Raw genomic sequence first — 12,368 nt, forward strand, 5'->3', positions numbered from 1 at the left:
TCAGGTATTCGTAAGGTTGTATCCAAATTTGCATTTTATATTTCACTTCCTTATTTTAACGAGTGATGTTTTTTGATGTACCATTCGGAACACGGCGGTTTACAATGTTATAAATCTTTATATTTAACTACGCTGCAAGTATTGATCACGTAGTAATTTCAGTTTAGCAGGTAAACATAATGACTTAACTCTAGGGAATCTTAATTATTTATGCAAATATACACGTAAATTACTACAACTAATTAAGACTATATTTTTGTTTTTACGAACTACTTCTACTTATGTACCGCGTAAATCCGGGGTTGTTTTCGATGGAGATGGCCGAGGAGTTTCGAATGCTGATGTGAATGCTATTTCTGTGTAAACATGCTAGTTCTGTGTTACAGCTTTTTTCCGAAAAACGTGTTTTGAAACACACCAGTGTCCAATTTCTCGAAACTTCTTAAGTCCCTTATATAAATAACATGAGTAAGCTAAGCTCGCTTTTTTTGTTTTTCAATAATTTGCGTAATATTAACTTCTTTAAGAACTGTTCTACTTTAGATAGGAATTAAATTTATAATTATCACAATAAACCATTTTCCTTTCATAAAAGCTTAATTTAAGTATGTATTTTAGCTAATTTAAATAAGCTTCTTATGCAAGTTTAAGAAGTTTCGAGAAATGGTGGGCGATTTGAATGTGAGCACTTTATACTTAAGTGACATATTCCTTTCGAAATACATTGTGTTTATTTTCTAGTCTTTTAAACGTGCTTATGGGGAACGTTGACCTAGGTGCATACTGCTCATGTCCCGAGAATAATGAGTAGCTGTTAAGTGACACAGAAGAACAATTGCAACAATATTTAGCCCTAATAACTGTGAGTCGAATTATATGTGATATGTTTCATTTATGCAGTGGTTGATTTTAACTTCAGTATTGACCATAAGTGGTCGGACACGTGCTGGATATTCAGGAAATTTCATCAGTGACCGAAAGGTGTCCGTGACAATGTAATTTTGATCGGATTAAAAACGTAGCTATGTATGTATACTAGTGTGTGTGTTTTTTATGTGTTTAATGAAATGGCTTTGTGCCCTTGTACAATGTATAAATTTCTGGTTGTGTACAACAATAGTTTATATGTTTTTTTTATACTGTTTTATTTTCTACTGTTAACATATTGTAAATATATATAAAAAATGCAAATGATTGATTATCATATTCCATTCTGGCCAATGCCAGAAGAGGAGGAGGAAATAACTTAAGTTCAGTGTTTGTTGTTCCGTGAATAGAAAAATAGTATGGAAACATATTCTTTGTGTAACCAAGACCCTGACCTTTGACCTACTGACGTCGAAACCAATAAGGTTCATTTGCCATTCATGGCCAATCTGTTTTACCAAGTTTGAGGTCCCTGGGCATAATTGTTCATAAATAAATGACCGAAAACCATGTGGACAGACCGACAACATAAAAGCTTAATAGGCCTGAGCATCAACTTTAAGGAATATATTAACATATAAGAGTACTTTACGAACAAGTGTTCACCAGGGAGATACAGAGTTCACTGCAAATGAATAAAAATCAAGCCGGAGGAACTGTGCCAACTCCTCAAAAGGTACGATACGGTACGATAGTCCACACATCTTGCCTTAGGTCATTCGAGGTTTAAAAACCTGTTTTCATACATATTCAAAATGGTTGTATCTTTGTTCAAACAAGGTCAACAAACAAGGTCAAAAGGTTGAATGAGTTACAATGAATGAATATTGGGTGACCAGTTCTGGATCAACTGTGTTGCGTCATCTATGTTGGAGGCCAGGTATAAACTAGTTTAAACCCTCAGAACACTCGTGTTTCCGTGAACTTGTGTTTCTCTGACCGTCCCAATGTAGTTATCCCATCAGGTATTGATAAAGCTATGTGAACGCATGAGAGGTCCTCTGTGGTGCTTGTACGTTTTATCTCTTGTGCATTGTCGGTCGTACCATTTACACGATGGAATTGAAAAACCTAAATTATATTCGTTTAGAGCAGTAACTATCTAACTTCTGGGCAGATATTAATGAATCCTACGTCAAGTGTGTATGTATAAGACACAAACAATAATTCGAAACTTTATCGCGAATTACATTTTAATATGCACTTGTCCTCGATGGTCATTACCGCAAAATGCGATTCTCTTTTAACGTCTGCTCATAAACCTCACATAAACTATTACCCGTGAAGTTTACATTTACTGTTTGGTCTCTCACAATGCATCATCCGGAGGTAAACATTATTCTTAGAATGTGCTTGTTGCAATAACCATCGTCTCTTTTGAAAATAGGATCTTAAGGCCATACTTACTTAAATACAAATTTTAATATTGGTGTTCACCTCTCACCCACGATTTTGTAGATTCAATCTCTTCTGGTCTTACGTAATCACTGGAACGGAATCGCGCGTGATGAATATCAGCAATTAGCTAAACAAGCTAGAACACAGGAGTATTTCTAAGAAAAAAACATAGGAGAACACTGCTTAGTTTATTTAATTAGAATTTCTGTTGGGTATCTATGTTGGCCCGTTTTCTATAGGCCTCCGTTTTATTACATCGATGGATATATTTGACACTTTTGATCAGCCTTGGTATGTCACTTGACAATAAGTAAATAGCTATCCCAAGCATCAAAGAACTTGTAATTATCCCAATGGCCAATGCTGAAGTTCGCGTGTCACAGACACTGACCTTTGACCTCATGTAACGTTTTGTTCTATTTTTAGGCATTTCCAGAGTGTGCGCCAGCCATTTTTCCCATTCTTCAAATGTGAGGTTAGTTTTGTTGTACAAATGACACAGACAAGGCCAAATGTATATTGGGGTTATATATTTTGTTGGTTTTGTTGTCATTTCAGACACTTGTGGCGTAATGCTCCTAAGCGTCGTCGTTATCATGGCTGTTGATGATGTTGTTGCACTTGCATGGGTCAAAGATGTAGTTTCAGTTAAGAAAGATGAGTCTGTTGTCATTTCGAAATAGGTAGTAGCTATTGAATTAAGAGGTAACGTAGTTTCCGAATCATCAAGTGAAGACACTGAAGAAACGATATCGTCTGAAAATGTTGAATAACTTATTTCTGCTGCAGATGACTCAATTATAACATTTGTTGCAGATACTACAGCAAATTTATCAGCTGAAGTTGTCTGGGCAATTGGGTTTACGGCGGATGTTGGTGCTGACCAAATGGAATCGGTTGTTGTTATTGAACTAATAAAACGAGTACCAGTAGAAAGTATCGAATCGGTTAAAGATGTTAAAATAAACGCGTCTATTATAGATGTTGAAACAGTAGTAGCTGTTTCATGTGTTGAAAGAATGGTGTCTGTTGTAGATGTTGAAAGAATGGCGTCTGATGTTGATATTGACAAAATTGCATCTGGTGTAGGTGTTGAAAAACTGGCGCCTAATAAAGAGGTTGTAATGGCGACATTTGCTGTTGATGTTAAAAATGGGACGTCTGGTGCAGATGTTGAAGCAATATATCCTGATGATGATACTGGCGAACTGACGTCAATTAAAGAACTTGAAGATATATCATCCGTTGAAAAGGAAGAAGACGACGGATATATCAGTATTGCTGTTGATGTTGAAGATACATCGCAGTAGTGTTTTTCGGGTGGTATGTCTAGAAAAAAGGTGTAAATTGCAATCATTTATACGCCATGAAAACGAAATATTTTATCAACTAAAGATAATGTAAAATATTAATGAAATATAAACTACGATAACATAAAGACGAAACATTTCTTACATGGATAGTTGCTTGTTGCTGGGCACACAGTCAACGGTTCTATCGTTGGAAGCATTGCGTCAGTATTTATACTATGTGTTGATGCTGAAAAATAGCAAAGTTATTGCAAGGTAAGCTATAATGAAAAACGTAGTTAGTATCTGAACACGTTGATGTATCTCCTTAATATCAACTTCGTAACGATTGTGAGATCTAATTTAGTGTGTCAAGAATGTTATTTCAAGTAGATGCTTACAGATATAGCACGTTTTAAACACAGCATCATTGTTTCTTTTAAAAGTAAATGAGTCGTGGCATTGCCCTGGGTCTTGGTAAAAGAACAAGGCACAAGAGGTTGGCCCTGTCTTCACGAAGTTCCAGCACTCCATGTCTCCGTGCACAGTGGTGGAACAGGTTGATTGGCATGTGGCTGTAGGTTCAGTGTACGAGAGCCCTAGCGCTCCAACTTGGCATAGGTGGTCCGGTACAACATCAAGAAAGTCGCAAGGACCTACAAAGGTATAGCAACAAGCAACTTTAAATGTTTGCATGATCACATATTTCAGAATAGTTTAGACGCTGAATGAGGCAGATTAGTCGTTAACATATGCCCTTAATGCACGTATTACAAACTAATGGTAGTGTTAAAGGAGTATTTCAATTAAAAATAACTACATGTACTTTCATTTCAGATTTTGAAGATCGTTCAAACAATCAGAGATTCTGAATTCGATGAATTGCTGGAATTTATGAGTAAATAGGACTAAGTACCGATATCTATCTCGCATAAAAACTGCAGCTGGTCGGAACAGCTCCGTTTTACAAAACTCCCAGTTGTATCTATGGCGACACAAGTCTTGTTGCCAGCACTGGTATAGGTTGAGTCTAGGAAATTAGTCCATTCGGGAACCAGGCAGTCCCTGGTCCACTGAAGGGAGCAGGGGTCAACCGGTCGTGTCTCTGTCAGACCAATCCATACGTGACCAGTTCTGCAATTGAGTAAGGTAAATATGTTACTCATAATATAACGCAAGACTAAACTAATATATTTTGTAGTTTGTAAATATATTGATTTATTGATAATGTGTCATCATCTGTCTAATACTGCCGGATACATGTTCTGAAAGATGGATACTTGGGCGTTCCGTTGGTTTTGGTTCACGTCAGATTTATGGTGTTTATTAGTTTAAAGATGGCATACATATACTAGAGATCATGTCCGGTACCATCCACACCGCCGTCCTCGGCGTCACATTTTCGCACTTTAAGGTGAGCATTTCTTATCCAATCGTTATCAAACTTGGTTACAGCGATTATTAACAAAATGTGGTTACAATATTCAAGGGCATGGTATCTTAACAAAACTTAAGAGCCAAATATACCGCTCATGATAAATAATTCCAGCTCAAACGGGGGGAGTTCCAAGCAGGCGACATATTTAATAATCAAATTCAAGTTATCACATTTAAGACGTGACCATCTATTTGTTCTATATAAACAAACAACCAACCTTTACTTACAGTTGTCCATTAGTCGACCATTTAGCCATAAACCTGGTTAATAGTTTAAGTTTCGACAGCTGGGAAACTCGTATCAAGTGACCATTGTATGAATTGCAGGTTTTAAAGGCAACTGAAAAGGACGCTGGGGTCGTGTGCAAAACCAAGTCTTGTTTCACCGTCGTTGGTATGTCTGAATCTGAAAAAAAATTAGTGTAGACTTTGAATATAACGTAAACATTAATACCCTAAGCTTTCACACCCCACAAACCACCCCACCCGAACCCCATCTTTTAAATAACAAAATAATAATAATCCAAAAATGCGGCTCACGTGAGATGATTTACCTAGTTGTAATAGAGTGTTTGTACGAATAAAAATAATTTCAAGCGCATTTGACCGAGGTTGTTGCAGCAGGAAATTTATGAAAATGAACGCGCTTGATTATGATATATTTAACCTTTTGAAGCCGAATGGCCAAAAGTACATGTAGGTGTCACGTTATTTTTTTCGACTCGCAATCACAAAAGTACGAGTTGGATTGAAAGGGAACATCTGAGAATGGACACATACTGTAAACCTTATGGTCTCAACAGTATTCAAATACACAACCTAATATGATATAAGTGTTATAAATGAAGTTTATGAAAACTATGCATGCTATACAAAAAATGTTCACAAATTCCAATTACGTTCACTTTCATCGTTTGCAACTTTCTCTACTTCATCCTGATAACAATTTTGATATAATATAGTGTTATGACAGGTAAGTCTCGCGTACGTATATACCCCCAACAAAAATAATTGCTAAATTGTATAATTTGCATGATGACCACGCCTAGAAGGTGTTCTGAAAACTTGATTTTAAATGCTAGAAGCATTAGGGCTTTTCGAGGAATTAAGCCTCTTTAAAACATGAAACTTTAAAGACACATACATATAATTAGAGTGATTTCTTTGTCCCTGCTAAATACTCCGTTACTTGTTAAGCACCTATCAAGAACTTAAAGCCATTTGATGTGCACATTGAAAATGATTTTGTGCTTTTAACCAAATTATGAAAATAATTGCCAAATGCGTAATAGTGTAAACCTCTTCCAGTTGAATTGTGGTTTAAGGGGATAAAAATGAAATGGATTTTAGTTTAATATAATTTATATTGATTTGACTTCATCAAAGCATTTATTCATAGTATTGAAATTAGTGATTATTTATAATTTGCTTCGTAGAAAAGGTTTGAATCGGAGAAAAAGTACAAGAAGAAAATTAAAGTATGATCAATTTTGTTTTCAGATCACGGTAAAGGGAAATCTTGAACTTCAGGCAGACATAATGATAAATTATGATAATTGTTCGAACCTGTTTGTTCAGTGTCTAACATGTAAAATAAACCGTGCTGAAATTTCACGTACCAAATTCAGGAACATTATTGGATGGACAGAGGGACGGAATGGTGCTGACGTTACAACAGGACACAGGGAATATCCCAGTATCGGCTGCCACCTTGGTCGTAGTGTGAAGAGATTCTACAAAATAGTAAATACATAAATGTTATTCATTTCAAAATATTTTACAGACATTTCGAAATGATAAACATTGATATGTTTTAATAAAACCACTATGAACTTAAATCGCTTAACCGAGTTACATAACTCTTATGACTCATTGAACACATGCAGAAGAGCACATGTACTTAAAGTCTCATGCATACTCGTACAAGAATCAAGAGTTTTGGAGTTAACTCAATAATCAATTAGGTAGGACAGACACAATGAACCCAGCGTAGAACATGCCCTGATTTCAAGATAGCATTTAAACAAACATACGAATGTGTTTTCCATATAGTGAAAAATTGTTATATGACAGGTGTTAACAGACGCGATGAGGGCTTACTCGAGGGCTTGACTCAAGCACCAGGATAATGATTTGATCGATCTTGGTGACAGAAAATTGCATTCAGTATCTGCGGCATAAGCCGTTTCATAAAAATATCAAAACACGTGAGTGGCAAAGGCAGACGGACCTGATCATGAACTTATATGTTAGTAGAGAACTTTTGTTTGTTCTAGTGAACCAATGTATTATATACAAAACCTCTCGTTAAAACACCATTATAACCATGTCCATTTATCTGTCTTTATCGTCTGGTAGAGTTCAGAGAAGCGAATGATGATCATTTTAGGCAATCGTACGTCCGCATTTACAAGCTCGATTCAATATTAAACCATGTCAAATTGCTGAACTATTTTTTAAACTTTATACACCTATCACGAATAACATTTGTCTGTTTGTTTAAACACTGCCCTTGTTTAGGCATTTAATGTTAAAAAGCAAAGCAATGCAATGTGTTTCCAATTTATTGAAACCGTGCTCAAGGTGTATAAAAAAAACATGTTTATTTTCGGATTATCGACCTACTACTTGTTCACCCCAACCTAAATTGTTCTTTACTGCCTTTGTATTATATTAAACTCAATTACTTAAATTTTCAGTCAATTTCATAATGTTTAAGTAATTCACTGCCCGATACAATGTGCCATTTTCTCCATTAGTATCCTGTCCTTTATACCGTTTCACCCTTTTTCCTTTTCAAAATCTGCCTAGAACTGTGGGTCGGAAAGCAGGGAAATCGGGATAGCTTTGATTTAATCATCACATGTTAAAGTTCTTGAATTAATAAAAAAACTGCTTCTATCAGACACATGTTCACGTGTCGAGTCGTTGATTTTAGCTCTATTACTATTGGTTTATTGGTTAATTTAAAAACATTTAAGTTATTTGACCTTTGCCACAATGTATAATTATAGTGTATGTCAGAACCTTGACCTAAATACGGTACATACCGACTATATATTCTACTGAATGAGACAGTGACGTGGACATTTTTGTATGAATACAGCTACAGGGTTTTTAAATGAATAGCTTACCAGGATGATTACCTGTCGATTAAAAAGAAGATAAACATTTTGCGGTTAAAATAAGATATGCACGAATTGCATGGTATTGCTTCGTGCATGGTACCCACTGTAATAAGTAGGCTGAAATCATGTAAGTAAGTATTCATTACCACCATTTTAAAAGTATTACCTTTTCAATGATATACCACGAAAGGAAATAAAATATGTCAATGCAAACACTAATACCCTTCCATATGAGCTTCCTGTACAATACATAGGATTCGGTTACAGTCGTAACGCTGACATTTTCAAAAGTTGCGTCATCTGTAAAATGTAGATGACACTCGTTAGCGCCCTCTCGCAGTGTGAACGCCCAGCACTGCTGTGTTTCAAACTCTTTGTCGTTGCACATCCGTTCACAGTTGACATTGGATACATTATACGGACCGAGTGATACTCCAGCGCCAATGTTATGCGCCGTACCAAAATCATAACTCCATTGTCCCGTTGCTGAAATTACAAAAAATTTGGATCTTAGTATTTAAAGCGCAATGTGTATTTAATTGATAAATTTATGTACACATGAATTACCAAACAATATTTATAGGGATATATGGATGCATAATAAACACAAAGTGATAATTTGTTTTTAGAAAAAGGTCTTAATGCTATGAAATTATATTTAAATGTGTCAATACTATTCTATGTTAAGATCTTTCAAAAGTTTCCATATGACATAGTTTTGAAAAAAAAAAACGCACGGGTATTTGCAGATCCATTAGTCATTTTATGCTATTGTTAAATTCTATCCTTGAACAAGTAAATACCAAGTGCCATTTAAGAATTTGAGAGGTAAAATCTAGGACAAACAAGTTTATCTAATTTACCTCTTGTTCCAGTGCAAACAAACCCATGTCTCTGTGTGCATTCAACCGTGTACCACAAGGTCGAGGTCACGTTTATCACGGTACACAAAGCGGTGTCCGCCTGGTTAGGGGACGGGGGACGCCGGGAGTCCCAGTTTGTAGACCCAGGCGCCAGGCAGTGCGACCATACCCGGATATCCGGGTCAGTGATCGGACTTGGCTCATGAAGTCCTAGCCATAGAAATCTGAAACTTTAAAGTGAATGCTTATATTTATAATATTTGAAATTGTATTTGACTGCATTGTCAAAACGTCACGGCCTTGCTTTCTATTGACTCCTTCCAAATAAATGCCACTTATAGTAAATGCAAATATGTAAAAGGATCATTAAGTCCATTAATACATAAACTCGCCACTTGTATGTCATACATCAACATATTGAATAACTTCGCTTCTATTGCGTGCAAAAATGTATTACCCATATTTGCCTTCACCTCCATTAACTGCAAACTATTACCCAAACGAATATTGAACAAACTAAAAAACAGGGGTTTTTACATTTCTTGTGCTTTATAATTTACTCTCATGTCTCTTTCATACCCTGGATAAGTAGGCTTTTCCTTTTATATGAGATCGCTCGACTTCGTGGAAGAGCCTTTAATGATAAGCTTAAATATTTTATATTTGATTAATCATCAGTACACATGAGCGCGCTTTTAAAGCAGTTTCACTACGATACAGTGCATATCTATTATGAGCAGTTAAATCCATTGAAATCGTGTTCATGCATTGGTAAACAACTCTTAAAGCTGCACTCTCACAGATATACCATTTTTTCAGCTTTTTTTTATTTTTTGTATTGAAAAGATCAAATTTTTGCGTAAATATCTGCAAACCAATGATATAAGATTGCTGGCAAAAAATCAGATCGTAGATTTTCATATTTCTGTTCGAAAATTAATGTTTTATGGCTTAAACCGTTACTAACGGTTTAAGTAAAATGCATAAAACATCAATTTTTGAACTTAACTATAAAATTCTGCGATCTAATATTTTGTCAGCAGTCGTATATAATTGGTTTCCATGGATTTTCGCAAAAAATGGCTCGTTCCAAGACAAAAAATAAAAAAGTTGTCAAACGTTCAATCTGTGAGAGTGCAGCTTTGATAATAAACATGTTCTTTCTACTTCTATGTTTAACTTTTCACGGATTTAAGAAAAAAATATAATAAAGATGTATAACTGATATAAAAGTATACCCGTAAATATGAAGTATACCACTCATGAATTAGTATCTAGTTTACCAGTTATTATGCCATGTATTAAGTGGAAATCTCAAACTTAAAACTGTACAGGTGGTATGGCAAAAAGAGGTAGCAGGTGGCAGTTCTGTGCACTTTTAAGCCTGTGTTTATTCTTATGATATTTATCTTACCGAAAACCTTTCTTTAATATTTACAAAATAGATAAATAATGATCGCGAACATTAAGTGGTTAACAAAAACCATTTACCAGTCAACAGGTTTTCTCCCACCTCAGATAAGTAGATCCAATAATTAAACCATGCTAGATATTCTTATCTTGCCCACGGGCGAAGATAAAATGCCCGTATGAAACTCCTTTTAATGGTCACCACATTGTAATTACCTCCCTTGTTGAAGACTGTCGTCTGTAGCATCAAGGAAATCTTGTCTTATGGTAATATTTAGAGCGCTAATTAATTATTTCTCGCTTCAAATGTCACCATAAAACAGTTTTCACACACCATTCAAGAATAATGTTTCATTCTCCTTAGAACTATTTAAAATACCGATTTGACTATTAACATTAACTGGATCAATGCGCGCATATCCATGACAACCACGTGCTATCGCATATCCATACGCAATTATTTTCACTAAGCACTAAAGAGTTCCAGCAAAAAAATATTTTAACTTAATTTTGTTTAACTGAGGTCGGAGAAAAAGCATCTACCATAGCCGCTCGTGTAAGATAGGTTAATCCCGACCCTCGCGCAGGGTGTTTTGCGGAAACTCGGTAAACCTCGTTTCCGCAAAACACCCTACGCTCGGGTCGGAATGAACCTATCTTACACTCTCGGCCATGGAAGATACTTATAATCATACGGCAGTTATATGACACCATACATAAAATATGAAATTATTCATGAGTTGTAAATTTCTTTAAATACACCGCCCGCGTTACCTATTTATTTCATTATTGTATTTATTATGCAACTGTTGAAGGGCAACATAGGTTGAGTCATTGTCAATATTGAGCAGCAGCATTCCGCGATCCATACACGTGGTGAAAGCCTCGTTCCAGGTCCAGTTTCCAGGGTAGAACGCAACTTCCGGTGACGTCATCGATGAGTTGTTAAGTACATAAATACCTGCAAATTATTACGAAGATTAAACGTCCATACGAGTAAATTAAATCGCAGTACAATTTATTCATATAGTTTATATTGCTATGGCAAGAGTGATTACAGAAAAATTGCCGGTGTAACGTTGTAAAGTGACCCCCATAGAATAATGACCCCCCGGTCATTATTTTATATAAAATAATGACCATTTTCTATAAAATACTGACTCCCCTTATAAAATAATGACCCCCCGATTTTATCTGTAAAATATTGACCCCCCCCCCCCACTTAGCCTGTTACTAACATATCTATATCAATTCAAGTCACTGTCGTGTTTCTATGGCTTTTATATTTGTTGTTGTTGTTTTTGCTTCTGGAGCCGCTGCATGTTACTGCTGCAGAAGCTGCTGTGTCTACATCTATTGAAATGAAATATAAAATTGCTTCCATTTGAATTTCATTTAAATTATCATCAATGTAATACAATATACATAAGTCGCTTTAACGTAGCTGTATATGATTCAACTTCAAAGACAACATTGTTCTACTTCATCTGACGTTAGATAGCCTTTGTTCATACCGTGGAGGCATTGCTTAAAACGAATGTGTTAAAAATGCAAGGCTTTGAGGAGCTATTTAAGCAGTCACTGTTCGTGCCATGACTTACATCAAAGTCCATGATGTCACTGAGCGGTGTTTTTTATGTTTTATGCAGACTGCATCATTTCTAAAAATAGTTCCTTTGATTTACCTCAGAAAAGCCGCTCGTTCAACATCAAAGAAAACGACAGCGACACCGAAAGCAGTTCTACGTAAACGCGTGTATATATAAAGGTCTGTGGTAAGCAGTCAGTCCAACCTTGCAGCATGGACGAGAAAGATTACACAGATGTTGTAGAGTTTGTAAAAAATGGGAAGTATCCCGTTTCTGTAAAAGACAAGAACAAAAAGAGGAATTTTCGTAGAAAGTGCAAACCTTTTA

The 12,368-nt window shown here is 35.7% G+C and overlaps 1 pseudogene; it reads right to left on the bottom strand.

Moving 5' to 3' along the window:
- Positions 1-2,462: 2,462 nt before the first annotated feature.
- Positions 2,463-12,368, bottom strand: part of LOC128215333 (uncharacterized) — a 38,091-nt pseudogene continuing 28,185 nt past the window's right edge.

The sequence above is a fragment of the Mya arenaria genome, chromosome 13 (genome assembly GCF_026914265.1).
Source record: "Mya arenaria isolate MELC-2E11 chromosome 13, ASM2691426v1".
NCBI lineage: Eukaryota > Metazoa > Mollusca > Bivalvia > Myida > Myidae > Mya > Mya arenaria.